Here is a 12816-nt window from a genome sequence, read left to right as displayed (position 1 = left end):
CATCGTGCCTGGGCTCCATCTGCTGTGAGCACTGCATAAGCTCTGCAAACAGCAGCTGAAGATGGTGGATTTGGGCAGCATTAAGCTGTATTAAGTTGAGCTGTTTCTACAAAGAGTACATTTTAGGATAAACATGGCACCAGAGACACGCTAAGAGGATGTAGCACTTGTAAGAAGTGGCTTCATGCCATCCCCAGCAGCTGGTGCAGAGAACTGTTCGCCAACTCCACCCACATGTTGGTGTCTCTAAGGAGAAAATTGCACAGCACCCCCTTCCTCTGTTTATTCTAGGAAGAAACACCCCTTGAGGCCTTAGGCACATGACCCAGGCTGAGCCAATCAGAGGGCTCCAACCTCCTGGCTACTGTGATTGGTCCAAGGATGATCATGTGACCCAAACCAGGCCAATTGGAGTCCTTTCTTGGGGTTTCTTTCAGCTGGTGGGAAAGAATCCTCTCCTGATGTGATGGAGAGCTTGTGGAAGCCAAATCCACACCCATGGAGAAGCCTGTCTGTGGCAGGATGAAATGAAGCCAACAGTTAGAGATGAGAAGCTGAGAAGACAGTGTCTTGGTGTCTGAGTCCCTGGTACCAGACCTCCCTGAGGCCAGCTCCACCCTTGCCCTTCTTGGTTACTTAAAGCAATAAAATGCCTTCTTTGCTTAAGCTTTCTTTGTTAAGAAATAAAACTACTTGAGTTTTATTTCTCTCACACCAAGGCAAGAGAATCTGAAATGAGACCAACATCTTCCATTTATTGAGCTTACTATGTGCTGGGAGCTTTCCACTGCCTCACCTTATGTAATCCTGCACACAGCCACGTGGGCCATGATCATCATGCCCATTTTACAGATGAGGAAGCTGAGATGCAGAGGGTTGAGGGACTTATCTAAGGTCAATCAGCTGTTAGTAAGTGACCAAGCAGGGATTCAAACCCAGGTTTGGCTAACACCAAAAGCCACGTGCTTAGCCCTTTTACCGCAGTGCTCACTCACAGCCTGAAGCCTCACCAGTTTTCACCCTCTGGGCAGCTGCCTTCACAACAGACAGCTTCCATGACTTGATCTTTTGTGTCTTGGCTTCTTGTGTTGTGATTGAATTGCAAATAAAATTACCGTCATAAGTAATTTTTCAATAATGAGGTCTTACGATGGCTCTTGGCAGCTTAGCAGGTTAGAGTCAGTCTCCATGTTTGATTTCTCCTCACACTTTCACCAAGCTGAGCAAATGCTTTTTATCAGCATCCTTGGGAGTGTGACATTTCTGATCCTATCAAATCCTAGCCTTAAGAACCGCAACCAATGTTGTTCTCTCCAAAGGCTTAGAGAGATGAAGTGACTTGCCTGGGTCATCCAGCTTGTCAGGGCAGAGCAGAAATTGGAGCCCAACTCTTCATTTATTCCTTTTCCAATAAATTTTTGAGTCCTTACAGCCCTCAGGGTTTCAAACCCTCTGCCACAAGACACTGGTGTCCAGGCACAGATGACGGTGATATTGATGCTATCACTGGTAGAGGGTGGAGCAGAAAGCCCCACCTTTTTGCATTTAACCAGTGAGAGTTTGAGTTTCCCTCATTAAAACCTCCCATGGGACCTTAGACAAAGCTGTGGGCAGGGAGCTGGGGCAGAGTACCTGCCTTCCCTCCGAAAACAGAGGGTTCTCTCAAAGCCAGTGTAGAATGGAGGGGACACAGGAGAGCTCTGGGTTAGCCTTGGCACTGGCAATGAATCTCTGAGTGACCTTGAATATGTCCATCAAAAACAGCCACTCTTGGGGCTTCCCTGGTGGCGCAGTGGTTGAGAGTCCACCTGCCGATGCAGGGGACACAGATTCGTGCCCCGGTCCGGGAGGATCCCACATGCCGCGGAGCGGCTGGGTCCGTGAGCCATGGCCGCTGAGCCTGCGGGTCCGGAGCCTGTGCTCCGCAACGGGAGAGGCCACAACAGTGAGAGGCCCACGTACCGCAAAAAAAAAAAAAAAAAAAGAAAGCCACTCTTATGGAACAGTTTTGAATGATAGCTAGATACTCATAGCTATCCAGTGAAATCCCACCTGACAGATGGGGAATCTGAGGCACAAGACCATTAATAACACGTCCGAGGCACCGTGACACAATTAGCAAGCAGCAGAATTGGGATTAGAAGCCAGGCAGTCTGATTCCAGAGTCCATTCTGTTAACCACTTCACTGTACCAGCTTCCTTTTGAATTGTGAGTCAGGATATTCTCTGCAATCAAACCATTCCAGATTTGGCAGGAGGAGGGCACACTGGATAGTGTGATTCTGAGGTTGAAATCGCCAGTTTTGTATTAAGATAAAACTAGAGTAAATTTATCTAGTCTCCTTTAAAGGCAGCTCACATGGCTTCTTTTATTATTTGAGAAAAAGGAAAAAAAACCCATCCTCTGCCATTCATGTGGATGAGCGTTATCTCAGCAGGGTCTTTCCCAGTTCTTTACAGTTTTCAAAGTTAACTGCAATGTCTCTGAGCTCAAAGGATCCTCTGGCAAGGCAAAGAGAGTTGTCTCCCATTTTACTGATGAGAAAACTGGGACCAGAGTGGGGAAAAAAGTTTGCCACGTGTGTGTGCATGCGTGCATGTTTGTGTGTGCGTGTGTATGTGCATGTATGCATTTGTTTCTGCGTGCAGATCCATGGATGCTGCCGTAGGCCTGGATCCCAGCTGTGAGAGGAACTCACAGTTGTGATGCTTGGAGGGGAGCGTTCCAGCTCACTGCCCGTGTATGGAGTCACTCAGACTTAGCTAAGTACACAGCAGTCAGGAGCCTGAGCTGCAGCAGCTGAAATCCGTGTGCAGCACAAAAATGTAGGTGTAGCTCCCTCCCCACTCCTTCCTTCTCCCCCACCTCCCACAGGGTGGAACTGCCTGGAACAGGCCCGGCCCAGCCTATGGGTCTGCACACGCAGCATCCAGGAACAACTGCAGGGCAGCTCTGGGGCACATGTGGAAACACGCACCCTGATATCCATGGATGTATACACACATGGATTTCTGGAAGGAATACTCAGGAAAGGTCTGGGGCTCTGGGTTCTGGTCTGGCTCAGCCTCTGACTCTCTGGTGACCTCGGAGCCTTGACTCTCCATCTGTATAATGGGCATGATGATGTCTGCCTCCCAGGGTTGTTACAAGTATCCAGAAAAAGATGGCAGGGTCCCAGAACTCTGGATCTGCAGGAGCCCTGGGAGGCAACTAGCCTAATGCTCACATTTCACAGAGCTGCTGAGGCCCAGAGAGGGACACAGAGCAAGTCAAGCACAGATTGGCTAAAACACAGGCCTCTGGACTCCCAGGACTCACACACCAAGAGTGGCCCTGAAAAGAGCAAAGTGCTCTTTAAGGCGAGTTCTTTCTCTTGCATCTGAACATCCACGTAGAGGTGATTTTGAGACCAAAATGCTTTGTAAACAGTATTTAGTAACACAAATTCACATGTACTGTGCAGAGGTTGGGGGGGAAGGGGTGCCCTCTTTCTTTCTGAAATATTAGCTCAGATAGGCATACAAAAGACTTTGTGAATCTGTTTGCTTAGCATATTTGATTAGCTTTCTGCCTACAAGTTCATACTAAGCTCTTACATAGCTGCTGGGCTCTTTATTGACAGTGTATCAATTCAGCTTTCCCTAAAAGATAAACTCCAAAATAGAAGGAGAGGCAAGGCAGCCTGGTTTTAGGGCCACTAGGAGTGTTTGCCCAAGTCCCTGACCTTGCGCTTACCCATCTGTAGACTGCCAGGCTTGCATTCATCTTGGCCCCTGCCTGCCCTGGGCCCTGGGACCCGCCCCAAACTCTGCTTCCTCCCGTGGACTCTCACTTTGCCCTCTTAACTGCAGCTCTCCATACACACGCCTGCCTGTCTGTCAGCTTGGGTGCTCCTCTGGGCAGGAACTGAAACCCCAGTGCCCCTCACAGGACCCAGCCCACAGTCGCTGCTCAGGAAATGGGACAGTTCCCAGGTGAACTTGGAGTTCAGGCATGCAGGTCACAAGAGGAAGGAAGAACCTAAAGACAGTAGGTGAAGCACTGGGAAAGCCAGCATTCCTTTCTCCCTCGACTCCTGCTACCCAAACTGTGTAACATTCCAGACAGTGTGACAGGACTTTCTGGTTGATACAGAGTCTCCTACTAATCATCACATCTGTTTATTCTGCACATACATACCATGTGCCAGGCACTTCATATATGTTAGTTCTAATCCTAATCAGCTCTAATCCCATTTTCAAGATTGGGACCCGAAGCTCAGAAACCTCCATTTATTTGCCTCAAGGAGAGGAGTTAGAATCTGACCTCAGGTCTGTCTGATTCCCAAGGCCATGCTTATTTTATGACAACATAAGCCCTTTCCTGAACTCTGATACTCCCAGGAGACTTGGGACTAAGGGATTTCCTTCTGCAGGGCTTTTTTCTTATTGTAGGCTCTCCCTGGACCCTGCCTCCTTCATCCTCTGACCTCAGTTTTCCTACGGGTACAGTGAGGAAAGGGACCAGATCCACCCAAACTTATTGGTAGTTCTGACAAATCATCCACATTCTTTGCTTGGGCTTTTAGGAGCAAAGACGAGGAGACAGTGGGGCAAGGGGAGGACCCAGTTGTAACTGCTGTTCTCAGAAGGGGACAGGGAAGGACCCAGGCTGCCTGGGATGGTGATAATTCTTCTCACTGGTCCATAGCCCATGGAAACATGGAATCCAGGAAGGTTTTCACATCTGATGAGCAGTAGAATCACCTGGGGATACTTGTTAAAATGCAGATTCCTGGGTCCAGCTCCTGGAGGACCAGGGTGATAGGTTTGGGGCAGGGACAGGATTGTGCATTTTTTTTCCTGATCATTTCTGTTTCTTTCTTTTTTAAAAATTTTATTGAAGTATAGTTATTTACAATGTTGCATTAATTTTTGCTGTACAGCAAAGTGACTCAGTTATACATATATATATATTCTTTTACATATTCCTTTCCATTTTGGTTTATCACAGGATATTGAATATAGTTCCCTGTGCTACACAGTAGGACCTTGTTTATCTATCCTATATATACTAGTTTGCATCTGCTGATCCCAAACTCCCAATACTTCCCTCCCCCACCCCCTGCCCCCTCGGCAACCACAAGTCTGTTCTCTATGTCTGTGAGTCTGTTTCATAGATATGTTCCTTTGTGTCGTATTTTAGATTCCACATATAAGTGATATCATATGGCATTTGTCTTTCTCTTTCTGACTCACTTTGCTTAGTATGATAATCTCTAAGTGCATCCATATAGCTGCAAATGGCATTATTTCATTCTTTTTATGGCTGAGTAATATTCCACTGTATATACATATCACACCTTTATCCATTCATCTGTCGATGGATATTTAGGTTGTTTCCATGTCTTGGCTATTGTAAATAGTGCTGCTATGAACAATAGGGGTGCATGTATCTTTTCCAGTTACAGTTTTGTCCAGATATATGGCCAGGATTGAAATTGCTGGATCATATGGCAACTCTATTTTTAGTTTTTTGAGAAACTTCCATACTGTTTTCCATAATGGCTGCACCAATTTACGTTCCCACCAACAGTGGAGGAAGGTTCCCTTTTCGCCACACCCTCTCCAATATTTATTATTTGTAGACTTTTTAATGATGGCCATTCTGACTGGTGTGAGGTGGTACCTCATTATAGTTTTTTTTTTTTTTTTTTTTTTTTTGTTTGTTTGTTTTTTGCGGTATGCGGGCCTCTCACTGTTGTGGCCTCCCCCGTTGCGGAGCACAGGCTCCGGATGCACAGGCCCAGCGGCCATGGCTCACGGGCCCAGCCGCTCCGCGGCATATGGGATCCTCCCAGACCGGGGCACGAACCCGTGTCCCCTGCATCGGCAGGCGGACTCTCAACCACTGCGCCACCAGGGAGGCCCTCATTATAGTTTTGATTTGCATTTGTCTAATAATTAGCAATGTTGAGCATCTTTTCATGTACCTATTGGCCATCTGTATGTCTTCTTTGGAAAAATGTCTATTTAGGTCTTCTGCCCATCTTTCAATTGGGTTGTTTGTTTTTTTGTTATTGAGTTGTATGAGCTGTTTGTCTATTTTGGAAATTAAGCCCTTGTCGGTTGCATCATTTGCAAATATTTTCTCCCAGTTCGTAGGTTGTCTTTTTGTTGTTTATGGTTTCTTTTGCTCTACAGAAGCTTGTAAGTTTGATTAGGTCCCATTTGTTTATTTTTGCTTTTCTTTCTATTGCCTTGGAGACTGACCTAAGAAAACATTCATATGAAAAAAAAAAAGAAAACATTGGTATGATTTATGTCAGAATGTTTTGCCTGTGTTCTCTTCTAGGAGTTTTATGGTGTCATGTCTTATATTTAAGTCTTTAAGCATTTTTTTTTTTTTTTTTTTTTGCGGTACGCGGGCCTCTCACTGTTCTGGCCTCTCCCGTTGCGGAGCACAGGCTCCGGACGTGCAGGCTCAGCGGCCGTGGCTCATGGGCCCAGCCGCTCCGTGGCATGTGGGATCTTCCCGGACCGGGGCACGAACCCATGTCCCCTGCATCAGCAGGCGGACTCTCAACCACTGAGCCACGAGGGAAGCCCCTTTAAGCCATTTTGAGTTTATTTTTGTGTATGGTGTGAGGGTGTGTTCTAATAACTTCATTGATTTACATGTGGCTATCCAACTTATCCAACACTACTTGCTGAAGAGACTGTCTTTTCCCCATTGTATATTCTTGCCTCCTTTGTCGAAGATTAATTGTCCATTATTTTTGGGCTCTTTATTCTGTTCCATTGGTCCATATGTCTGTTTTGTGCCAATACCTTCCTGTTTTGATTACTGTAGCTTTGTGGTATTGTCTGAAGTCTGGGAGGGTTATGCCTCCTGCTTTGTTTGTTTTCCACAGGATTGCTTTGACAATTCTGGGTCTTTTATGGTTCCATATAACTTTTAGGATTATTTGTTATAGTTCTGTGAAAAATGTCATGGGTAATTTGATAGGGGTTGCATTAAATCTATAGATTGCTTTGGGTAGTATGGCCATTTTAACAATATTAATTCTTCCAATCCAAGAGCGTGGGATACAGGATTGTGCATTTCTGACAAGCACTCCAGATGATGTTCATAGCAGCACTATTTTTAATAGGCAGACATTGGCCAACCTAAGTGTCTTTCAGTAGGAGAGTGGATAAATTGTAATGTATTTGTACAATGGACTACTATGCCTCAGTGAAAATGAAATAAAACATTGCTACACTCAAAAACATGATGACTCTTACAGACATAATGTAGAGTGAAAGAAACTAGGCACAAAAGAATACATATTGTATGATTCCATTTATAAGGATTTTTAAAACTTAGAAACGAAAAAACTAATCAGGATAACATCTCTCAGGGTTATTGTGTGTGTGTGTGTGTGTGTGTGTGTGTGTATCTGGCTTTTTTAAAACAGGTATAGTTGACTTACAATATTAGTTTCAGGTGTACAACATAGTGATTCAAATTTTTTATAGACTATACTCCTTTTAAAATAATTATAAAATATTGGCTATATTCCCTGTGCTGTACAATGTATCCTTGTACCTTATTTATTTTATACATAGTAGTTTGTATCTCTTAATCCCCTACCCCTATTTTACCCCTCCCCCTTCCCTCTCCTCATTGGTAAACACTAGTTCTCTATGTCTGTGAGTCTGTTTCTGTTTTGTTATATTCATTCATTTGTTTTATTTTTTAGATCCTACATATAATTGATAACATACATTATTTTTCTTTCTTTGTCTGACTTATTTCACTAAACATAATACTCTCCAGGTCCATCAATGTTGTTGCAAATGGCAAAATTTCATTTTTTTTATGGCTGAGTAGTAATCCATTATATGTACATATATATGTATATGTAGTTCAATAGGAGATTGATATATATGTGTGTGTGTGTATATATATATATATATATATATATTTACACCAAGTATGATTAATTTTGTTTGTATCTAACCTAAAAACAAGATTCTGTGAGCTGATCCTGAAGCAACCAGGTAAATCAGGAATTTTAGAACAGCTCTTCAAGAGAGGATAAAGCCAAATGAAAGAAAACACCTCAATCCTAGATATCTAAATACAAAAGAGAAAATACGAAGAAGCAAAAAGAATTGTATATATTTATATATATATTACATCTTCCTTATCCATTCGTCTGTTGATGGGCACTTAGGTTGCTTCCATGTTGTGGCTATTGTAAATAATGGTGGTGCTGCTCCTGCTGTGAACAATGGGGTGCATATATCTTTTCAAATTAGTGTTTTCACTTTCTTTGGATATATACCCAGGAGTAGAATTGCTGGATCATATGGTAGTTCTATTTTTAGTTTTCTGAGGAACTCTGAGGGATATTGACTCGGAGGGGGCAAGAAGAAGTCTTCTGTGGTCTAGGTAATTTTCTTTATGTTAATCCACATGACATAGACATAGATATATATGTTTGTGAAAATTCATCTATGCACTTTACTGAGTGTGTATTTTACATCAAATTTTTTTTTGGATAAATTAATTTATTTATTTACTTCTGGCTGCATTGGGTCTTCATTGCTGCATGCGGGCTTTCTCTAGTTGCAGTGAGTGGGGGCTACTTTTCACTGCGGTGCTTGGGCTTCTCATTGCATTGGCTTCTCTTCTTGTGGATCACGGGCTCTAGGCATGCGGGCTTCAGTAGTTATGGCATGTGGGCTCAGTAGTTGTGGCTCACAGGCTCTAGATCACAGGCTCAGTAGTTGTGGTGCATGGGCTTAGTTGCTCCGCGGCATGTGGGATCTTCCTGGACCAGGGATCAAACCCGTGTGCCCTGCATTGGCAGGTGGATTCGTAACCACTATGCCACCCGGGAAGTCCCTACAGCAATTTTTTTTAATGTTAAGAATAAATAGTAGGGAGCGGAAATCTCAATGAACTCCAAAATGCTGCCATCAAGCAAACTATATTCGCTGACCAGAATGCAAAGCTAGAATTAAGTTATTGAAAGATAGCTCCGGGCTTCCCTGGTGGCGCCGTGGTTGAGAGTGCGCCTGCCTATGTGGGGCACACGGGTTCGTGCCCCGGTCCGGGAGGATCCCGCATGCCGCGGAGCGGCTGGGCCCGTGGGCCATGGTCGCTGGGCCTGCGCGTCCGGAGCCTGTGCTCCGCGGCGGGAGAGGCCACGACGGTGAGAGGCCCGTGTACCGCAAAAAAAAAAAAAAAAAAAAAAAAAGAAAGATAGCTCCCCCTTGCAATTCCATACACCTGGAAATAAAAACCCTTGTAAATAACTCTTGGGTTAAAGAGAAATCCAAATGGAAATTACACTAGTTAGAACTGTATGATGGGAGCACCATTTCTTAGTTCTTAGTACCTAGTAGGTACTTAACAAATAGTTGTTGAATGATTGGATATCAGATCTGTGAAATGTTGCCAAAGCAGTACTCAGAGGGAAATGTATAACTTTAATGGTCCTCACTATGAAAAGAGAAAACTTTAAAAATAAGGAGTGGAATCACTGAACTTTCAATCCAAAAGGCTAGAAAACAATAAAATAAACCCAGAGAAGTGTAAGGAAGAAACAGATATAGTTAAAATGAGAAATTATTGAAATAGAAACAACCAAATCAAGCAAAAAACCCAATACAAATGATCAACAAAATGAAACGCCAGTTCTTTGAAAAACTGATAAAATAGCCTGGTCTTAGGAATAATTAAGGGGAAAGAGACACAAACAACATCAAGAACAAAAATAAGGGCAGGGGTTAAAAGAGGAATCTGACTACAGACACAGAGATTTAAAACTATAGAAGAAAAGTAAGTAGTGAGGAAAGTAAGGACAGGCATACACAATGAAGGACAGAGAGCTTCCTGGAGTTGCCTGTCTCGCTAAGATTCAGAGTAATGGAAGAAGCGGGGTGGCAGGTTGGGTGAAATAGGCGGAGGGGATTAAGAGGAAAATTTCCATTTATAAAATAAATGAGTCATGGAAATGTAATGTACAACATAAGGAATTTAGTCAATAACATTTTAATTACTTTGTATGGTGCCAGATGATTACTAGACTTATTGTGGCAATTTGTTTTGTATATAAATGTCCAGCCACTATGTTGTATGTCTGAAACTAATATAATTTTGTATGTCAACTACACTTCAGTTATAAAAAACAAAAAACAAAACACAAGCTTTGGTTTGCATTAGATGAAGTTTCGTTTATCTACCCCCAATACAAAAACAAAAACAGAACAAAGCAATGGCAGAATCAGGCAAAGACCAATGCCCTCAAGGGTTGCAGTGTGTGTCCTTGAAGGGCAGAAACACAGGTCCCAGATTGGGTGTGCAGAGTCCCCTGGAGACAGCTCAGCCAGTCTAGACCTCCCATCTCTGCCCCAACTTCCCCTACTTGCACTTGTTTCCTCTTTGACCTCAAGAGGGCTGGCACTATGTGGGGAGATCTCTGGGCCCTCCCACTTCTGGCTACTTCACCTCTAGGATGCTTTGTGCAGGGCCCCTCTCTCCAACCACCTCAAGGCATTTCCTCCTGGGGTGGTTGGGCTCAGCATACCTCCAGCCAGGCTCACTCACTGGGAGGTCGGGAGCCACCCCACGCAGGGCCTCCTCCTCCCTCCTGAAAGCTGTCTGGGCCAGGGACCCGGGCCAGGGGAATCTAGGGCAGTGAGGATGTTGGTCCCCTGTTGAGAGATAGCAGCCACATCATCTCCTACAGTGTCACTCTGCTACAGAACCCATTTTACAATCCCTACTCTACACCCTTCTCTACCCACGTCCACCCTGTCTTTTCCTGAGTCCTACCAGTGGTATGTTGGTAAATGTTTAACAAGGCTCTCTTAAAAAATATGTATGCATATATATCTGTACGTAAGTTTGCTATACATTCTCCTGATACAAAGAATGTGTGGCACACAATTTACAAATAATAATATGCAATACTCTTTATTGTAAATTCCATACACCTTTAACTTCAGTTCTGCTATTCCTTGTGAAATCCACTATTAGTTTTTATAATTCTATCAACAACAATAGCATTACAAAATCAAACTACGAACAAATGCTTGGTTATCATAGGATTCAGCCAGGAAGTCACTCATGTCACTGAGTGAAGTTCTTTCATAAATGTTGGCTGATATATTCATTTACACTAATGCGTTAAGACAAAAGTGAAATAATGAAGACATATAATGGAACTTCACTCAGTCATTAATGACAAAGATAACTTTTTTGCTGAATCAGATAATAGTTTTCAAGTATTAGAAGTATTTCCTCATATTTTGGTGCTATTCATAATATTTAAAAAACCGTAGATATAACAGACTTTTAAAGTAAATCTGTATTATTAACATTTTTTCCATCACATTTTAAAGTCCAGAATCCAGCCTCTAGACAAGCAATAAAGCATTAAACCAAGTCCTGATTTGTAGCCTTTGCCCATTTCCATGGTGTAAATACTCCCACCACTGCCAGTTTCAAGCTACTGACATGATGTCACTATCAGCATGGAGTTGGGGAGAGATGCATGGGAGCAGACCATTACCTAGTATTCCCACCATACAGATACAGTAGACGTGAAAAACCTCAACCTCAACCTCAACCTCAAAGATCGTAGTAAAATAAAGTAAAATAATTAGGAAGTGATGAGTTTGGAGTGTTAACCTTTGTTTCAAATATTATTTATGAAATTGTAAGTTCATATCATTTATTTATTTATTAAAACTGTGGACTTCTCCTATCCTCCCCTTTCCTTTTTTTTTTTTTTTTTTTTTTTTTTCTTTTTGCGGTATGCGGGCCTCTCACTGTTGTGGCCTCTCCCGTTGCGGAGCACAGGCTCCGGATGCGCAGGCCCAGCGGCCATGGCTCACGGGCCCAGCCGCTCCGCGGCATATGGGATCCTCCCAGACCGGGGCACGAACCCGTATCCCCTGCATCGGCAGGCGGACTCTCAACCACTGCGCCACCAGGGAGGCCCCCCTTTCCTTTTTTTTAAAAAAATATTTATTTATTTATTTGGCTGCACCCGATCTTAGTTGAGACATGCAGGATCTTATTAGTTACGGGATGCGGGATCTTTAGTTGCGACATGCGCGATCTAGTTCCCTGACCAGGGGTTGAACCCGGGCCCCCTGCATTGGGAGGGTGGAGTCTTAACCACTGGACCACCAGGGAAGTCCCAATAATTTATTTTTATTAACGGCTATGTCTAAGCACTGACATGCGAGATTCCTGAAAATTTAGCAATCAACTCTCATGAGCTGGCACACGCTGGCTCCAGCATGCCATGTGTTCTCCCTGATTAATCCAGAGGCCTCTCTCTCTGCCAGGTGCTTTATGAGGGCGGTCGCCAGGTCTGATCTGCCTCTGTCCCTGACGGCCGTGTCACTGAGGAAGCGTGTGCCAAAGCCACGCATTGAAACAGCCTCTCCACCCCAGACCCAGATGCCTTCCATGACCCGACCCTCCTGGTGCACGGTCACCACTCCTCCACTCTGCCCCTTCAGGTATCCCTGTGGGCCCCATGGAAGCTGTAGGAACAGGTTCTCAACAGCAGGGCAGCCACTCGGCCTCAGTCTCCCTATCTGTAAAGTGATAAGGAAGGAGGGGATGGAAAGAAGGAAAGCACAGTGATATTCCTTCCAGTCTTTTTTTTCTTAGGCCTGTAGTTGTGGGCTGTTCTATTCGGCTTGGATGTGCTATTTAGTGTCTTGTGGTTTCTCATGTAATATCATAAGCAATTTTCCATATTCCTGTATAGTTTTCAAATTTTTCACTATTAGTGAATGCATAATGTCATATTTTGTTTAATT

At 43.8% G+C, this 12816-nt stretch overlaps 1 long non-coding RNA gene across 2 annotated transcripts in view; it reads left to right on the top strand.

The window, feature by feature from the left end:
- LOC309808551 overlaps positions 1 to 12379 on the top strand; it is an 85735-nt gene extending 73356 nt beyond the window's left edge. For both annotated transcript variants that reach the window (XR_014294750.1, XR_014294751.1), the window contains one exon: positions 12334 to 12379. This is a non-coding gene — a long non-coding RNA (uncharacterized lncRNA). The remainder of the gene's footprint in view (positions 1 to 12333) is intronic.
- Positions 12380 to 12816: the final 437 nt, after the last annotated feature.

Source organism: Mesoplodon mirus, assembly GCF_964341445.2.
Source record: "Mesoplodon mirus genome assembly, chromosome: 1".
Taxonomy (NCBI): domain Eukaryota; kingdom Metazoa; phylum Chordata; class Mammalia; order Artiodactyla; family Ziphiidae; genus Mesoplodon; species Mesoplodon mirus.
The sequence above is the reverse complement of the archived record's forward strand: the minus strand, read 5'-3'. Positions and strand labels throughout refer to the sequence as shown.